Consider the following 21467-nt stretch of genomic DNA (forward strand, 5'->3'; position numbering starts at 1 on the left):
TTGGTTCATTCAAATCGGATCCTCTGTTCTCCGAAAACCTCGATTTCTATTTTATGCTCCCTTTGCTCTGTATCTCCGAAAAGGCCGGACCTGCCTTTGCGAAAAACTAATCAGCACATCTCCCTATCAATAAGAATTAAATGTTTTTTAAACCATTCGAATCGGTTAATCCGTGCGGCCGAAAATGTAGACGAAAAAATGCGTGCACACAAAACACAACACGTCAATTTTTTCTGAGGTATGCCTAAATGTTCAGAAACCTCTGAAACGTGAAGATATGCAAAAACTTTCATTTTCAATTTTAGGCGCATTACTATAATTACCCTACGGGAAGTTAAGAACCACTTTTTTAAAAATTGCATTCAGCTACTTGAAAAAGAAGTTGCGTCAAAATCCGTCCAGCCGTTTCGGAAATTATTACTAGTCTAAACTTAGAGATAAAATTTTAAAAATGTCAATTTGGTTATATATATTATTACCCTAGGTTATTCGTAAACATGTATTAAAAACAACAAATGTAGTATTAACAAACATACCCTTTAAATTTTCTTAAGAAAACAATTGTTCTAGGTTTAATTTAAAAAACATAATTAAATTTGAAAATGGGTAATTAATAAAAAAAATCATGATTTGAATTTTCACAATTATAATCGCAATATTCTTGAACAGAATCTTTAAACCAGTAAAACCCTTTGTTTAAGCTTTTGTAAGTGCAAATGGAAAATTTTACATGAGGCATTTACTTTAAAAAAAGGTAGATAAAACTTTCATTTATACTTCTAAGAAATTTCTTTCTAGGTTACAATATGACTTTGTATGAGGGCATAAAATTTTATAAACATCAATGTAGGACATGGTCTAAAATGTTAAATAACATTGCTCTAAATTTAGGGCCTAAATGGTTCCAATGTTAAACTAAGTAACTATTGTACATCCCCGACATGAGGAAACAATTTCCGTTGTTTATTCCTTGCGTTCCATTAAAGATCCAGAAATAGTTTTAGTAGAAGAAACTGATGTTACAAATCTCGTTCCCTCTAACAAAGGGCGCCTTTCTTCTAATAATCTCCAAGAAAAGTCCTTTGACATTTGGATACAACAAGGACGCCGGTTAAAAATAACCAGAAGGAAAAAATATATAGGGCGGATTGCTTGGTGGATACAGAGACGGAGTATTTTTGTAACAAGATAATGGACAATGTATTTAGTACTGATGATTTTACAATATTGGAAAATTATTAATTAACTTACTTCTAAGATATTTTCCAGCAGCATTTTCAAATTTGTGACTTGTGTTTTTTTATCATGTGCCCTTTTATATTATCTATGAAATTACCACCATGAGCCCACATGTGTTTGTTACGGCTTAACGACTTTCGTGTGAAAAAAAATTAATGTGCCCCTTGGGGGACTGCTCGTTTATTTTTTATCAATTTTTTAAACTCGAAGCAATGATAATTTATTATCATGTTTGACTGTCGGATGAGTAAAAAACGAGGTAAATTGAATTATACTTAACCATGGGGTACAAGAACTAGATGAGATTAGATATTGGATAGTAGAGAGTTAACTAGTATGAAGTAATTCTGGGTTCGAAGCCAACCTCGGCAAACTCGATATCAAGCGAACGAAATCACGGACACAACTAAATGAGATAAAATAAAATACTTTTTCCTAAATTATTGCATCCTAAGTTTCACCCAGCTTAAGAACATTCAGCAACTTGCCAAAAAAAACGTCAAAATCGGTCCAGCCGTTTCGGAAATTACTACTAGTCTAAACTTAGAGATAAAATTTAAAAAATGTCAATTTGGTTATAAGAATGTATCCAATTTTATTCATATGCAGGTAATAAAAACAACTAGTTATACTGTATTAAAAACATGACCTTCAAATTTTTGTTAAGAAAACAATTGTTCTAGGTTTAAATTTGAAAGAAATAATTAAATTTGAAGAAACGTAATAATAAAAAGATCATGATTTGAACAGTAAAACCACACGAAAAACCTTTTCGCTTAAGCTTTTGTAAATCCAAATGGAAAATTTTACATGAGGCATTCTACTTTTTTAAAAAAAGCTAGATAAAACTTGTCATTTATACTTCTCAAGAAATTTCTTTTTAGGCTACAATGTATGAGGGCATAAAAATTTTCATAAACGATGTAGGACATGGTCTAAAAATATTTAAACACTTCTTTAAATGGCTCCAATTGTTAAAACAATTGGAACAAAGCAGTATGATAATAAATTTACACTTCGGTTTATAAATCTCAAGTGAAAATATCATTTTGTGTCCAAGTAAAATCAAAACTTGTACTACAATAAATATTCAGAGACCAAGATATTCAAGATCATCAAACTAGGCAAAATAAAAACTATCACATCAAATTTTGTTGAAGACAAATAATCTATACAATAAACTACCAGATGCATTGAGAACAATGAAAGATTTAAATTAATTGGTGAAAAATTATATCAGAGACACAAGATATCAAGTTTTTCCTTATAATAAGTACGATTTCTGTTTTTATTTCGAGCATAATAAATATATGAGTATCATAGGTATATGTATGTATGTATGGAGATGTGCATGTATATAAGGAAATACATATAAAACACAATGCAAGCTTGTTATAGAAAACTAGGAATTTATTTTGTTATAAGATTTCTGTGATCTCTCATACCAGAATAAATGTATGACTAAGGTATAGTAAGTATGAAAAACATCAAATAAAAAAAAAATTTTTTTTTCAATAAAGTATTAATCACGTTGTTTTTCTAATTGATTTGTACCTAAAATTTACCATTTATGATTCTTAAGAAATACAACAATTTTTGAAAGTTATGAAGACATACAAATTTTAAAAATGTTAATGTGAGGTTTGTGTCAATTAAAGTTGAAGTCCCCGAATGTATAAAGCGATACAGAGTAATATGTTTTAATAAAGATCATTAACATTTTCATTACATTTTAAAAGTTACAACTCCTACTTCAATCTATCTATCTATCTTCCAATAATAACATTTAGGTTTCGACTAATAACCACCATTAAGCGCATTCTTCAACGTCTTAGTAATGGTAATGGTGGTTCTGCAATGGGATCGATCGTTTGATGTATTTATATTATGCATTAAGTCGATACTTTTATATTTATAAATGTGTGCGAGAGCAATGGCAAACTTTCACTTTGGCCTCCAACATACAATAATAAGAGAGATATTAATAACTTTGTCCGTTATTCAATAATAATAATCGATGGCGATGGAATACTTTTCGATGCTGAGCCTGCGGCAAGGTATTGAGGAATTTATATATATTGTAACTGTATATAGAGACACTTGTCATTTAGTATGGATATATATATATATATATATATATATATATATACGTTATATTTACACTATAATTACATACTCATATATTTTCTATGATCTAGTTATTAATAAAAATTGGAACTATCAATTCCAAAGTCCATCAGATCAAAATTCGCGGTTGAACAGATCAACCGCGCTTGTTTATTATGAATGAAATCATCAATAATTATGTCATATCTATAAAATATACTCTGTATTAAATATATATTATTAGGTTTATGATCGGAACAAAATTGTTGCATAATTTCAGATATATAGCCATATTTGAACTGAAATCTTTAACCTCTGTATAGCGCGGTTGATAACCCGCCATTAATATGATAACATTGTTTACTGCAATCGTCATTCATAAATACATAAATAGTTAACACACTTTGATTAGTAATGTAAAAAATTAAGTAATAGACGTCATTTGACATAAAATTGATGGTTGTGAATATTTTTTAAATTCTTCAGAGTTTGTAGGATGAGTCGTATGAAAAAAATGCACCTGACATTAGTAAAATATAAATTTCTAATGGACGTTGATACATATGGTTAAAAGCAATATTATAAATTTATATAGAGTAATACAAAAAGACGTTACATAAATATATCGAAAAATGATAATGTGAGCAAAATATTTATGTTCTATACCACGAATTGAAGTACTAAATCTATCTATAATTTGAATCTGTAATTTGATATTTCTTAAGGCTTTGTTTAATTAATTATAATATAATTTATTTAATTATATTTTAAACAATTGTTTGTATCGATGAAGTATCGATGTTTTAATGCAGATTCTATCAGAATGAAAAAAAGAAAGTTGTTTCGAAGTTGTGAAGGTACCGAAGAAATTTAAAATATTAAAATTTATATTAAAATCTTAATAACGAGTATTACTTAACTCATGAGAAATAATCGAATTTCACAAGTGCTCAATATGCGTTATATTATATAAAATAACATTTGTACATAGTAAATTATTAAAAAATTCTTGAAGTCATTATTTATTTATTAACTTCCCGAAGGAAAAGTTTGTTTTCATCAAAAACCCTATTCTCTAATTTTATGTTTTCTCGCCGTTTCAAGCCATTCTGAATCTAATGAGACCACATTTGGAAAAAGTATGAGTGTGCGTGTGTGCGTGAACAGATTTTTTGCCGTGAATCGATTTTTCCTCAAAAACGGCTGGACCGATTTCAAGAATTTATTCATTTATTTATTCAGAAGCAAGCCAGAATCGATAATAGTATACATTATTTCGTATGCCAAAATATGATAAAATTTTAAATATTTTTTTGCATATAAGCATTAAGAATCTATATAAATTTGCAAAATAATTAGTTAATGTCATAGATAACAAAAGTATAAATAAATTTACTTCAATTTTAATTGTTTCCGCTCTCCACAGGGGCGCCACCAATTATAGCACGTAAGTTTACCCTTAGGTTTAAATCTAAGATAAAATTTATAATATATTATAAATATATGATATAGAAAAAATAAACCTGATTAATTTGACGAAATGAAGTGAGATACATATAATCACCAATATAATTAATTCTGCCTGTGCAATAAAATTAATTTAATTATAGTTAATTTAAATGTGTTTGATTAAATTTTAATCAAAATTGCAATGTTTAGTTTTACTTTATTTTTGAAATGAACATTTGAATATATTATCTAAATATCTAAATCTCAATTTCGATTGATTAAGTCAATTCTTACACATTTCAGGAAGTTATGCTACTTGCCTTAAGGCTAAATGCCACTTTTAACTAGTGTATAATATTGTCACAACCAATTCCTAGAAGTTATAAAATTGACAGTTATTATTTATAATCATTTATTTGAACGCGACAGATTTTTTTGGGAAATTAATAATAGTACAATGTTTTTAATTCGAAATAAATTGAAAAATTTTGACTAGATTCATCTTAAAGATAAATGTGAATTTTCCTAAAGAAACACGAGACAAGTACAAAACGAAGATGATGATATTTTTGCAAAAAAAAACACAGAAACTGGTGAATGAAGAATTATGTTAAATATGTCTATTCGACAGCAATCTTCATGACATTGAGCTTTTACACGGGATGGTTGCTACCCCTGGTGGAGGGAATAGAGGAATGTTTTGATGGAACTAATTGTTGACTTCTAAAAGTAATGTCCGCAAAACAACATGTATAATAAATACCGAATAAACATATCCTCTTTAAGTGTAACTTAGTTACAAATCAGTGATTGTAATAATAATTGCAACAATTACATAATATACAAACAAATCAGTGTTTAATACAGTCCACGCCTACAAGGGTTAAATTATAACGCAACAACCTGAGTTTATCGAAGGAGTTTTAATAAATTTCATAACTATGTAACATAATGTCCTATGGCTATGTTAAAATAATTTGAAATGTGCCAAAAGTAGAATTATCCACTTGTAAAATGTGAAGTGTTTTTTATAAATAAAAGCTAATAATGAGTTAATTAAACTCAAAGTCTAGAAGTGACAAAATTCTGTAAAAATAATACTACCTAACATTTGCTGATGTTTCATAGGGGATAGATGCAGTTCTTAGACCAGTAATAGAAAGAAAGGTCAATGAATACAATGAACAAAAGTTATTTGGGCAATGCGACTAAACAAGATATTAGTATTTTATTGAATTATTAGCATCAATATTTTATTAAATTATTAATTTTAAGTTATTCCTCGGTCTCATTTATCCATTCGTCTATCCTATGGAATGTGGCATTGCAAGAGTACATAAATGCAGTTTGCGGTATTTTAGTCTCATCAGTTCGCATCGCATCGTTTCGTTTTAAGTGAATAGGTTTTCTTGTTGTTTTTTAGTGTTTTTAGTTCTTTAGTCTCGTTTGTTTTTAACTCTTTTTATATTTATTTTCGACATTATTAGAGTTCTTTTCAAGAACGACCAAGTAAGACCGAACGAGCGCCGTTTCATCTGTCAGTGCGAAAATGACGCTTAATTATATCCAAAGAAACTGATGATGGAGGAAATGATACATGTATATATATATATATATATATATATATATAGATATAGATATATAAATATATATCAAATTCTTTTGTACGGGTGAATAATTTGATACTTCTACTAAACGGTTATTCGGATTTGGATAAATCTTTTTAGAGTGTGTTAAGGAAAATTTTTAAGATTCACAATAAAACTATAGTATTATTGTAGAAATAAATGACAAAAATTACAAAAAACCACTTATCACTTCAAACATTTGAACTGTCATCTGCTAGAAATGTCAACTCACTTGAAATTTGAATTTAGCTGAAATTATGAACCTTGATAATATTAGAATATAATATACAAGAAAACTGTAATGTCAACATTATTATTGCCGAAAAGCATATGACATCAAATAGGATATTAAAAAGTATAAGATAGGATATTAAAAAAATTGGAACTTTTGAATTGTGGACGTGGGTACAGGGCAAGGTCTGTCGGGTCATATAGTATATATATAAAATTTGTTCTTGCATATAATTTCATATGATGTCGACTAAAGTCGCAAAATGCACAGCTGTTGCATGCAATACTCTCGGGAGAACATTTTGTTGTGACTAACGCGGCCTACAACCTTTATTATGTATATATATTATATTTTCTTATACATACTTCTATACACACAAAAATACATATATATATATATATATATATATATATATATCTGCGCAAACTAAGGATTACAGCATTAAGTTGACTCAACTGGTAAAATCTTGGATTTAAATTGTATATCAAAAACTTAAACAAATTTTTATCATTTAGTATTTTAAAATTAATTTAAAACCTTTTTTTAATTTACATTTAAGAATTACAATCTGTCGTTCTAATATAACATTCAGTAATTTTGACGGTTTATTAAATAAAGGAAAAGCAAGTGGTGATCCGATTCGATGTTGGATATGTTTAGCTTATAGTTTTAGTCCTGATGTAAAAATATTTAAGCCTACGAGTAATTGTACATACGAGTATTATAGAATTACTAAGGAATAGCAAAAAAAAAACAATTTTTAATATCCAATATTTTTAAGATGAACTCTTTCAAAAATATTTACTCAATTCATTTACTTATTTTCATTCTGCTGCGAATGTGCTTCTGCAGAATATCTTTTGTGTGTCTGTATCTTTAAATTTATTTATTTAATATACAAGCAAGTCGTAAATAATAATATATTTGCTGAAAATTAAAGAAAACGGAGAATCATAATAATTGCAAATTCATCAACTTTTGAATCTGTTTGCATGATGAAAATAAATTGTTCAAAGGTGAAATTAAACAGATTGTAACCGAAAATCCATATAGGCGTTTGTAAATATTGGTTAAAATATATCTCACTGCTATATGAATTTAAAATGTTAAATACAGAATATAATTTGTACATAACTCGGAATGCTTTTAACCTTAAACATATAATTAGAAAAGTGCTAATGACATTTTTATGGCATCTTACATACTGATTGTATGTATGACATCTTACATACTTATCGTTTATTTACATTTTGAAATGTTTACTCACAAATATTACAAAACGTCTCATAAAACATATGTAATATTTTAAAGAATCAATTTCTCATTTAAAAAATCAATTTCTCATTTATGTTTTTGTTTGAAAATGCAATTCTCTAATTTTATATGCCTACGACGTTTCCAGTCATTCTAAATTGTTTAACACAAAAATTAGAAAAAATACCAAGTATGAGATCCATGAATCAGTTAAATACAAAATAATTGTAAGTAGCAGTTAAATATAAAATATTAATTAAATAGTATTAAAACAGGTATGACAATTTAAAAATCGTTCCCAAGACAGAAGTTGCAAATAGATTTCATTATTGTTTTGGTAAAGATTGGCCGAAAAATATGTTTAGTTTATACTTATTAATTAAGTTAATTATAAATCTCGGTTCCAAATCCTTCAAAAATGTTTTGATAAAAAAAAATTAAACCAATATTTACACTATTAAAATTTATGTTAAATGAATGAAGACTGTGAAAATATGTATATCATCAAAATTTATGACAAGTTGCAAAAATAAAATCTATATAAATCGATACAAATTGAGTTTACTATCAATTTGTGACAATAAAAGTTCTAAAAGTTGAATTATTTCCATTTTGATAAATTTTTATGCTTAAATCACATTTCGCATAGATAAAAAAAATATAAGATGTCCCATGTAGAAATTAATATGGTCTGAATCTACAAGCAATATAAAATCTACATTGGTCAAATTTGAAACCAATATCGGCTGGTCATAAAAATTGAACATTTTTTATATTGAGGCCATATAGGTAAACCAACATTGGTCTATATTGGTCTATATTTGGAAATTTGGAACCAATGTTGCCTACAAATTGTTGAATGTTGGTAAGGTAATATACAATTAGACAGAGAGCTGGTAAACATTTAGAATTATTAATTATTGAATTATTCTGAAACTTATAACTGATGTTGAAATATTACACAAATATTTGAAGATTTGAAGTTGAAATAATATAACGCATAAATCAATGTCATTTATTTAACAATAAAACACCTGAAATTTATTTATTTATTTATTTATTTCTGAAATGAACATATACGTAAATTTATTAAGAATGTTTTTGTGGAAATTCATTTATTAAATATAAACAATGATACAAATATATAACTGCATTAAAAATATGATTATTTATAAAACACAAAAGTGTCATAAATATTGATTATTTTTTTAATAGATATTTATTAATACATATCAAGTAAACTTTTTTTATAACAATAACAAAAGCAAATAAACTTTCCTATTTATAACATCATCACTCGATAAAACATTTCACAGCATCTGAACATATTTTATTTGTTGTTAATATATTTATTATCCATTATGAAATATTTATTTCATCGTCTAGAACAGTCATTGGAAAACCTACCTTACATTTGATATATATCAAGTAAATTATAATCGAATAATTATTCGATTATAATTTACGTGATATATATCAAATGTAAGGTAGGTAAAGTAATAAAAGTAATAAAAGCAAATTAACTTAACTATTTATAACATAATCACTCGATAAAACATTTCACAGCATCTGAACATATTTTATTTGTTGTTAATATATTTATTATCCATTATGAAATATTTATTTCATCGTCTAGAACAGTGACTGGGGAACTTTTTCAATCATAACCCCAAAATATTTTTGTCCAAGTTTGTATTGTCATCTGAAACCTCGTATTCCTTGTTAATAAATTTATAATATATCATTATATATTATCAATATGAATAATTTATGAAAGCGTTAAAATGAGATTGTAAAATGCACTCGACTCTACTTTTACCTTAAAAAATAATGACTTCATATCATAGTCTAGAATCTTGCTATGCAAATGTACAGATTTATTGACATTCCACATTGCATTTATTATAATCAAACATTATGACTATTCTGTCAAAATTTATATCTTTCCTTTCTATAATTTATTTAGTTACAAACTTTTGATGAAAAACTTTTCAATAACATTTTACTACTAAGCAAACCAGTTTCTCTATTTTCTGCGCTTACAACAATATTACCTGAAAATAAATAAGAATATGTTTTAAATGCAGAGACATATAATTATATTATAACAAGTATTGTCTTACCTTTTATAAATATGAAAGTGCAGTATGTCTTCACTCAAAAAGATTAGGTTATGTTATATTTTATTATGTTATATTTTATTATATTTCACGTAATATGTACAACTGATTTCTCAATGTGTTTAAACTCCTGATCAATATAAAAATCCTTAGTGAGAAAAATAAAATTATCTTGCATTTCTTACCATTTTTATTGAAAACTTGCAAATTTTGACATTTCGAATAGCTAGTTTCCGATTATTTATTAGAGATACTAATAATAATGTAGTTAGCAGTAATTATTCTAAAAATAAATAGCTATTAGTTACAATGCATAAACGCATAATTAAGTATTATACTCACCAATAGTAAAAAGAATTCGTCTATTAAAACTAAGGTTATGTTAGATATACATAACTTATTACTTAATCTATCCATCCCAAATCAAATCAGATGACGTAAAATTAAGTTGAACTTTCAAACCTTTGTATTTTAATCCAAAGTAACAACAAAGAAATGAAATATTGTATATTTTTCAGAGACAATGCTTACTAAACAATTGTTTACCAAACTTGTTTGTGGTATATATTTCGCACCAATGCACATTACACACATTAGAAAACAATGTACACTATAACACTATTACACATTACACATAACTGAAAATATTATTCGATTATTTCCAGCAAAACTAGTATCTTAAAACATACTATAATTAACAATTTTGCATTAAAGGCTAATGACGCCGTGTGTGACGCGCGGCGCTTCTTGTGGCATGCGTCATGCATAGAAGGCATAGAAAGTTCTAGAATCCTATACCTGCAATACAAGATAGTGAGTTGCTACAATACCATTGTATATCTTCGTGGTGTAATGGTTAACATCACAGCGTTTTAATTTTGATTTTGGGGTTCAAATCCCAGTCCATTTATTATTATTTTTTTATTTTATAATTGTATGAGTAAATAAAATTAAAGTTTTCAATTAGTTTTATATATATCGGACAGTATTTAAAATAAATTACCCTGTAACATTTATAACTTTTTTATAATGAAAGGAAAACTGAATTTTTATACTATTCTCAACATTTGAGATTTTCATAAAGAAACCGTATAAAGTATTATACATCGTTAGAATCGTCTCAAAATTCTTAGTTTTTCTTCCACATATCACAACTTGGTATTTTAAACGGTTTGGCCTATAGGCGAGTTGCAGTGCCAAAATTCTAAAAAAATTGGAAAATTTCAAGAAAATTATATGAATACACATGTCGAATTATATATCATTTTATTCGTAATTTTATTCTGCATTTTTCGTCTGAATAAACCTTTTAAGTATCCTTTACTGCTTAGATTGTAGCATAGGATATATGTGAATATATAGATCTTTGATCTCATTCCACTTCGACAAAATATTTAATTAGCAAATCAGATTTTTTCACAAAACAAACTTCTTTTTCGAGAAGTTAATTAAATAATAATACTTACAATATTGATGATAAAAAATATTACATCATATTTATTTTTCTAGAGAAGGACAATATTTATTAGCCGATGATAAAAAAATATTGCATCAATATTTATATTTTAGTTTGAGTACAATATTTATCAGCCTATGATAAGAAATATTGCATTAATATTTATATTTTAGTTTGAGGACAATATTTATCAGCCGATGATAAGAAATATTGCATTAATATTTATATTTTAGTTTGAGGACAATATTTATCAGCAGATGATAAAAAATATTGCATCAATATTTATATTTTAGTTTGAGGACAATATTTATCAGCCCATGATAAAAAAATATTGCATCAATATTTCTATTTTAGTTTGAGGACAATATTTATCAGCCTATGATAAAAAAATATTGCATCAATATTTCTATTTTAGTTAGAGGACAATATTTATCAGTTGATGATAAAAAAATATTGCATCAATATTTATTCTTCTATTTGAGGACAATATTTATTAGCCGATGATAAAAAATATTGCATCAATATTTCTATTTTAGTTTGAGACCAATATTGGACAAGGCCATTTATAGAGATTATTGCCTCAATATCGGCTGACGTTGGCCTGGTCGATTAGTTGACATCATCACAGAACCGACGTTCGCCGATATTTGTGCAATATAGGCAATCACGGCCACAGAAAACCGATATTGGTAATATATTGTACCGATATTAATTTCTACATGGGGTAATATAAAATCATAAATAAAGACAGAGTATTACATAAAATCGAATAATGAAATTCTTACTAAAAGTCCACAAATCTAATTAAAAAAAAAATAGATTCATTTTCAAAGAAGCTGTTTTCATTGAATCGTCAAATAGAATTTGTAATTATAAAATCCTTTTTTTTATTCAACAATATGTTTACAACTGTCCTATATAGACATTACGCAAATCTTTAGGCAATTATATATAAAAAATGACATCGATATATAAATAGTGAAAAATACACAGTTGCATGTTTCCTTTATAAGAAGTATAAAGAAAAACGAATTTTTATAAATATTTATGCTTAAACTGTCCAACATTAGGCAAATCTTTTGTCAATTATATATAAAAAATGGCATCGATATATAAATAATGAAAAATACACAGTTGCATTTTTCCTTTATAAGAAGTAATGTAATATGACACCAGTAGGTAATTAAAATCCTATTTGAGACAATTAGCAAAAATAAACCCCCCCCCCCCAAATTTCCGTCACTTATACTCAGGTTCTATATATCTTGCCTATATTTTTTCTAAAGTATATCTAAGTGATCGGAAATGTTTTGAATCATTAGCATATAAAAAATCTGGTAATTATCTTTTAATTCTGGAAGTTCATTACTATATCTTTGCTATAAATACTGAACCTGTATAATACCTACGAGATGATGGATTAGCCAAAGTGTTACTTATTTATTCGTGTAGGTAAGTGTCAGTAATTGTAGGTGAGTAAGCGTGGTAAATAAGTGTAAGTCAAAGTCCAAGTGTAAGTGTAAGTGTAAGTATAAGTGGAATGAAAGAGAGTTAGAAATAATAATAAACTACTAGTGTTTGTTTCGTTCGAAAGTTCGTCGGTCGTCTCCTCAGTAAGAGTATGAAAATAGCCTCCGAACACCGGATGCTTTTGAATGCAACCGAAGGCGACTGCCTTCTCTACTTGCTCCTGAACTTAACTCGATCACTTGTTAAAATATTTTCTGCTTCTTGAAATAACTCGGGAATTAGATTTGTAAATGGTAACGGTCATTGTTCAACTATCTTCGTGCAGTTTCTGAAGACGAACTCTAGTATTAATTGAAGATAGTTATAGATTTGGCATAAAACTAGTGGTGGCATGTGGCACTATGACATCTTGCCTTAAGGTAAATTGCTAGAATTTCCCGTACAAGATTGATTTTTTTTTAAACTTTGAATAAATTAGATTTATAATATATTTTACATTTTTGAAAAAAATTGACTTTTTTAGGAAAAAAACTTTTCAAAAAAAAGTGTTTTATTAACTTCCCGAAGAAGAAGTTTGTTTTCATAAAAAAATCCGATTCGCTAATTTCATGTTTTCTCGATGTTTCAAGCCATTCTGAATTAAATGAGACCAAATTTGGAAAAAGTATGTGTGTATGTGTGTGTGTGTAAGTGAACAGATTTTTTGCCGTAAATCGACATTTTCTCAAAAACGGCTGAACCGATTTCAAAAATTTAGAAGCCATTTCGATGTATCTCGATAAGGACTAGCGTTTCTCAGTATTGTGCGACGATCGGCTGAGCCGTTTCTTTATAAATAACAAAAAAGTGAAAAAAAATTCGTCCACGTTTTAGCCCACAGTTCTGAATCGATTTTGAAAATTCAAAAACCGTTTGAAAGATATTGGTTGGGAATCGTGTTGATTAGTTTTTGGTAAAGATCGGTCGGGCCGTTTTCTTGTTAAATGAAGTGTTAAAATTTTTTTTCGGCGATTTTCATGATTTTTTTGACGGTAGATACCATAGTCTTATAGATCATACTAAAATAATACGGCCCTACGGCAAGTCGTTTAACATTAAAAACTCATCGAAGTTTGCAAAAATCACTATCGTTTTTTTGGCATTTGTCAAAATTAGACCTTTGATAGACGTTTGCTCAAAAACGCCTGAATCGATTTCAGAAATTTAAAAGCCATTCGATGTATCTCAATGAGGACTATCGATTCTCAGTTTTGTGCGACGATCTGCCGAGCCGTTTCTTTATAATTCGGAAAAAGGCGTTAAACTTTTCGTCCGCATTTAAGCTCATACTACAGAATCGATTTTAAAAATCAAAAACTGTTAGAAAGATATTATTTGGGCATGATACTGATTAGTTTTAGATGAAAATCTACCGAGCCGTTTTCTGGTAATTAACTGTTGAAAAAAAAATTTAAGCCGATTTTTATGAAACTTTTTTTGGCGTATATATCATGGTCTTATAGAACTTACTGAAATATTACGGTCTTACGACAAGTAGTTTAGTTTTAAAAATTCATTAAAGTTTGAGAAAATGAGTAGTTTTTTTGACGTTTGTTATAATTAAAATTAGACGATTTACTTGGTATAACGATAAAGTACTTGGTCTTAATGAACATACTAAACCATTAAAGTCCTGCGGAAACTGATTCAATTATAAAAATTGCTGATTTTTGAAAATTTGCTTCGTTTAGAACGTCTTCGTTCGTGTTCAATTGTGTGTAATAAATCCACTCGGAATACTTTTAATCACTCATAAATCAATATTTTTTTATTGATTAATTAATAATATTAAGTCGTTTATTTACACATATCGGGAAGTTCGTGTAACTTGCCTCAAGGCAAAATACCATTACCAACTAGTTTTGAAATATTTTGAGAATTTTAAACTGCACAAAGAAGCAATATCGAAACGCGTAAGCGCCGCGTCGCGACAAACGACAGAATAATCTATTCCTCTCTCTCTCTCTTACATGTATAATATTTAATTCGGATTTAATGCTGTTTTAATTTAATACGTATTTAATATTATGTTAAGGAAGTAAAATGTTCCAAAATTAAGGAAGTAAAATATTCCAATTTATATATTTCATCCGATATCTTACCAACAGCAACTTACTATGTGGCGTATATACGAGGTCTGTTCAAAAAGTACCCGGAATTACTAATAATTAAATTTCGCGGGTCTGGAGTGTCTGATTGTCAATTTTTTTTTTTATTGTGTTGGTATACATGCCCCTAAAGTATGATGAAATTTTCAGCTATATTCACTGTTTACTTTGTCTGTGGTAGTCGCTAAGGTTCGACGTGTTTTTCTGAGCTCGGCGATTTTTACAATGGAAGAATTGAAAAGTCAAAGAATTTGTATTAAATTTTGCGTAAAAAATGAAATAAAGTGTTGCAAAGTGCAAAAATTCACCAGATATGGCTCCGTGTGACTTTTCCTATTCCCAAAGTTGAAGAGACCCATGAAAGGACGGCGGTTTTCCTCGATTGAAGAAATAAAGGCCGAATCGCTGAGAGTGCTCAAGGACATATCAAAAAGTGAATATCAAGGGTGCTTCGAAAATTGGAAAAAACGCTGGCATAAGTGTATTATATCTGGGGGGGACTACTTTGAAGGGGACCACATTAATGTAGACGAATAAATAAATATTTTTTTGAAAAAACGAAAATTACGAAAACTTTTTGAACAGACCTTACTCGTCATGAGTTTGATTATCCGGACGACACTAAACCTTGCGCACTCCTTGATGTGAACGCCACAATTAACTGGTTAAATAATTAAGATGTCTTTGTTATTAAACCATATCTAATGGTTTGGGCTAATTATATCTTAGTTTGCGAAAAAATTGTCTTGAAAATTTTTATACATGAATTTATAGTATAAATGCCGTATTACTCGGAATAATTTGAATTTGTTAAATATTATTTTAAATAATAATTATTAATATAATTAATAATTAATATATATCTTTAATATTGTTTTTTTTTAACTCTGTTCTATTTAGCAATCAGAAATACATAAAGATTCCTATGAGCTAAAATGACAACATTTAAGAGCAATGCATAAGAAGAACTCCAATGAGATCTTCTCAGTTTAACAATTAATATGATAATATTATATTAGACCTCATCTAAGACTAAGTCTAAAGGCCATTGTCGTTTCAATCTTTATTATCGATGACAATAATACTTGTACAATAATATCTTAGTTTGCAAAAGATATTGTATTTAGTTTATCCTTTATCTTTCAGAATATCCTAATAAACCGTTCGACTCTTCCGAGCAACACGAGCGAGTTGAACATCAAAGGATCACCTGGCAAGGTGACAGTTTATTCGCCAATATTTTCCTCCAATTCGGCCCTGGATCTGTTGGCAATCACTGGTGCCAGCCAGGTGGTCTTCAAATCCGAAACAACCGGTCAGAACCCGAACGGAGGTTCCTTGGCCGTCCGATTGGCGGTGCACAATTGCGCGGAGGTCAAGGTCGAGAAGAAGGCGTTGAAGGTCAATCAGAGTAAGTGATAATAATAATAATAATAGTAATAAAAGTAAGTAGTGGTGTATGGTATGGTGCATTAAGGCAAATTGCTGGAACTTCCCGTACAGTAATTAAAAATTCGAGAAATGAAAATAATTGTTTAAAATAATATCAAATAGATTATTTATTATAAATACATGCTTTAAACTCATAAGTGCTTTTTAAATTAGGCGACGAGCGTATTGTACAAACAACATACTCGTATGTATATGTTTACAAGAAAATTTGTTCAATTGTTAAATTTGATTTTTTTGATAATTTAGAATATTATCTAAATTTTAATTTAAATATTGAATTTTTGTAGTTTGGAATATTTTGGAATTTAAAAAAACGTTTATAATTTTTTTGAAATTTAAAGAAAACGTTTTTACATTTTAGGAAAATTTGGAAATTTTTGAAAATATTCGATTTTTTTTGAAAATTTCGAAATATTTTCAATTTTTTTGTAAGAAATCATTTTTTTAAATTCTGATGTGTTTTGAAATTTTTGAAAATTTAGTTTTTTTGAAAATAATGAAAAATTTCGAAAATAGGAATTAATTAGAGCTTTGAGTTTTTTTAATAAATGTTTTTTTTTAACTTTTCAAAATTACGAAATTTTTGTAAAAGCATTTTTTGCACACCGTCCACTCAAACAAAATGTTTTTTTAATTAATCTAATCGGATGATCCGTTCTCTCAAAAACTGCATAATCGTTTTTATACCCTTTGCGCTCCATACCTCCGAAACGGCAAAATTACCTTTAGCAAAAACGCCTCGCGATCGTTTACGAACCGAATGATTTTTCAATCATACAAATCGGTTATTCCATACTGTCGAAAATGTTGAGAACATTTGTTTGAATCATATAAACTTCAAAATTAAAAATCTTAGTACGGAACCCAAAAAAGTTACACAAATGTGTACAGATTATTAAAATCTCTATAAAATATCTGATAAATTGATATGCATATGTCTAATGATCATTTTTGACCGCCAAATGGCTTTTTTTCATTAAAACTCCATAACCGCTGGACCTGCCTTCTCAAAAATCAATTCTTTATCTTGTTAAACAAGTAACAAGTAAAATGTTTTTTGAATTATTCAAATCGGACGCTCCGTTCTCTTAAAAAATGAGTTACCGTTTTTGGCACTTTTTGCCTCATATCTTCGGAACGGCTAGACCTGCCTTCGCGAAAAACTAATCAGCACGTCTCCTTATCAATACGAATCGAATGTTTTTTGAATTATTCAAATCGGTTGATCGGTGTCATTTTTTCTAAGGTATGCCAAAATGTTCAGAAACGTTTGAAACATAAAGTTATAAAAATGTTCATTTTCGATTTTTTTGCGATTACTATAACTTACCCTACGGAAAGTTAATAATAGTAAATCTTCATGTTTCAAAGGTTTCTGAACATTTTTGCATACAATAGAAAAAATGCATGTATGTATGTGTATATATATATATATATATATGTGTGTGTACGTGGATCATCATTCAAAAAGTATTTGATGTGTTGTCAGTGTGAAGAAACGATTAGTTTTCGGGGAAGATAATTTTTTTTAATTAAAAAAAATATTTTTCTTAAAATATCGCAAGTAATTCGGATTTTAATTTTAATTCTAGCTGAAATTCTACAGCTCTCTTACAAACTTCAAATACACAATTTTCACATTGCAATTCTGTTTATATAATTCTTAGAAATATGAGATAAGATCCTTCATTCTAACTCCGGTACATTAGTCTTGTTTATTTAATTTTCATGTTAACATATATAACGTCGTCATCCAATTTGCAAGCGTGTATATTTTGTCTATAAAATAAAAGAAATAATAAAAGAGCCATTATTTATAATAATATATTTGAAATATTTAATATTCTTTGAAATACGGTACGGGAAGTGCCAGCAATTTTCCTTAAGACACAATGTCACACTACTAGATTATCATTTACATTAATTGTAACATTTTTAACACAAATAAGAAGTTTTGTAGACGTTTTTACTAATTCTAAAGCCACTTCTAATGTCTTAAAGTTTTATCGAAAAAAAAAATTCCTGTTTATTACGAAAACACAGTTCGATGAATCTTTGTCCAAAACTAATAAGCACAATTTCTGAATATTATCTTTTGAATAGTTCTATGAATTTTTAAAATAGATAAGAATTTTTGGCTGAAATGTGGTCAAGATTTTTATCTCTTTTTTTCGCTAAGTTTAAAGAAACGGCTCAGCCGATTGTCGCACAAAAATGAAAAACGATATGTCGAACCTCGGCTCACACACACACATTTACACACATTCAAATTTAGTCTTATTCGATTCAGAATGACTGAAACATCGAGAAAACCTAAAATTACCTAAAGTTAATTTTAAAACCTAAAATTAGCAAATCGGATTTTTTGGTAGAAACAAACATGTCCTTCATTAGCTATGTCCTCAAAATCTGACAAGTATTTTTTCTTTCAGGACAAGTAATTCATGTGGAAATGCTGGACGTAGCAGAAATCAGCATAGCAGGCGATTCCTTCGAGCATTTGCAAAACGCGACATTCAGAAATGTATCCAGGATGGTCCTGGAATCGAGATCTTTCGCCTACCATCCTGTGACGTCAATTCAAGGAGCCACAACCACCGTAAGTAAAAATATTAAATTTTAGTCCTGTCCTCGAATTAAGCAAATATCAACCAATTATTGACACAAAAAACTATCAATTCTATTTTCCCCAGATGCTGTTCCAAAACGTAATCTTCTCCAGCATCCCCAAAGACACGTTCGTGAATCCTGCAGACGAAATCCAAATAATAAACTGTGATATTCCAACAATCCACGGAAGAGCCTTCAGTGCCCCCTTGTATCATTCTGTACTTTTAAGAAATTCTTCCATCAGAAGAATCGACCAGGGCGCATTTTCCGATGGAACTTTAGTCCAAAAATTGAGCGTGGTTGCGTGCGTTTTGAGAGACCTGCAACCTGGTGCTTTCCAGGCTGCTACTGATAGCCTCATTTTTGTAAAAAATAGGTGAGTAAAATCTATATAACCACTTGATTTGAATTGCTGATATTTAATTATCTTTTAGGATTACAAATCTTCACACAAGTGCCTTAAACATGACAGCAGCCAATCTGGACTTCTCACAAAATACCATAGAAAGGTGTCACATGCACGCAATTTCTTTGCGAGATTGGTCAAATATAACAATCAATAACAATTTGTTCGATGAAATATCTGGTCAACTGGTTCTACCAGATCATTCATCCTACTCCTTACATCCTTTTTTGAAATTTACTGAAAACAGCATCAGACGAATCGCCGACAACAGTTTGAGGTTCTTATATCACGAAGATATTGCAACCGAGGTTCAAAAAAATTACTTTGAGGAGAAATGCGGTTGTGAAATTGGTAACTGGTTTGTGAAGAAACTTGGAGGTGCCAAGAATGTGGAGGATTTTCAAAAAGTTTCTTATTGTACCATCGATGCAATGTTGGCCAGATGTATGAACGTAGCTGATGGAAACGTTTTGGTGAGTACTACATTTATCATCAATAATATATTTGAATACTCTACTATTACCTTTACTCTATCTATTAGTGCAGTAAACGGAGAGGAACTAGTGGTGTATGGCATCGTGCCTTAACGCAAATTGCTGGAACTTCCCGTACCGTAACGAAATATTCGAGAAAGTTTAAACGTTTTCAAATATATTATTACAAATGCTGTAACTTTCATTATTTTTGCTATCTTGTTATATCTGAGCAAATCAAATGTAAATCATAAATCAATCAGTTCATCTCCAGAACATTAACAATCGGTCACAAATGATCATTAGACATATGCACATCAAATTCTCATATATTTTATAGATATTAATGTTAAGTACATATTTTATGTACATTTATATGGGTTCCGTATTAATGTTTATCCGGTATATTGCGACGCGGCGCATACACGCTTTGACATTTCGTCTCTATGCAGTTAAAGCAGTACGATTGCTTTGAAAAAAAAGTTCAGAATTTCCAAAATATTTCAAAATGAATTTTTCTTCAAAAAGTCTTTTTTTTTAAAAAAAAAGTAAATTTTTGTCAAAAATTTATATTTTCTCATAAATCTATTTTTTTCAGAGTAAATTTTTATCAAAAATGTTAATATTTAAAAAAAAAAATTTTTTTGGTAAGGGAAGTTCCAGCAATTTGCCTTAAGGCACGATGCCATGTGCTCCACTAGTTTGTCCATGTTTTCTGGCGCACGGATCAACCGATTTGAATGGTTTAAAAAACATTCGATCCCTATTGATAGGGAGATGTGCTGATTAGTTTTTGGCAAAGACAGGTCCCCTCATTTCGAAAATACAGAGCTAAATGTGCAAAAAATGGCAGTTTTTGAGTGAACTAAGCGTCCGATTTGAATGATTTAAAAGACTTTCTGCTTTTATTGACAAAACAATTGCTTTTGAGAATAAAAAATTATTACATCTTTTTTCATTTTCCATAAAATATTTTTGTAATTTTGAAATAAAAATTCAAAAAATTACAAACAATTCATTAAATTATTTGGATTAATTATTCAAAAAATAAGCGCCACTCTGGCACAAATGTTTACCCAAGTGCTTTTAGACTGTTCTTGTACATTTTTCCAATTTTGTGAAAACAACTATTGAAAAATGTGAAAACGCCGCCCAGCCAAGCACAGTATAAGTGAAAATATCGCACAGAATTATTTGCAAATGCGTTTAGACTGTGACTATGAGTAGCACTTTTTCAATTTTGTGTAAATTAGGGAAGTAACTATTTTTTTGAAATTGAATTCGAAATGAAATTGACCGCCAGTTGGCTTTTATTTTCTCTTTTTTATTGGTTCTCCGAAACCGCCAGACCTGCCTTCCCAAAAAGTTTTTCATTACGTCAATACAAATAAAATGTTTTTTGAAGTATTAAAATCGGACGCTCCG

At 28.7% G+C, this 21467-nt stretch overlaps 1 protein-coding gene and 1 long non-coding RNA gene across 2 annotated transcripts in view; both read right to left on the bottom strand.

Moving 5' to 3' along the window:
- The window catches only part of LOC113378632 (E3 ubiquitin-protein ligase highwire-like), a 374874-nt gene that overhangs the window by 109482 nt on the left and 243925 nt on the right, over window positions 1–21467 (bottom strand). The window lies entirely within an intron of this gene.
- Window positions 9925–10233, bottom strand: LOC113378379. The gene is made up of 3 exons (XR_003367174.1): window positions 10214–10233; window positions 10032–10158; window positions 9925–9962 (listed from the first exon to the last, which is right to left on the bottom strand). It is a non-coding gene; the product is annotated as an uncharacterized LOC113378379 (long non-coding RNA).

The sequence above is a fragment of the Ctenocephalides felis genome, unplaced genomic scaffold, assembly GCF_003426905.1.
Source record: "Ctenocephalides felis isolate EL2017-DRISC unplaced genomic scaffold, ASM342690v1 CF-g0.4_SCAFFOLD_01886, whole genome shotgun sequence".
Lineage (NCBI taxonomy): Eukaryota > Metazoa > Arthropoda > Insecta > Siphonaptera > Pulicidae > Ctenocephalides > Ctenocephalides felis.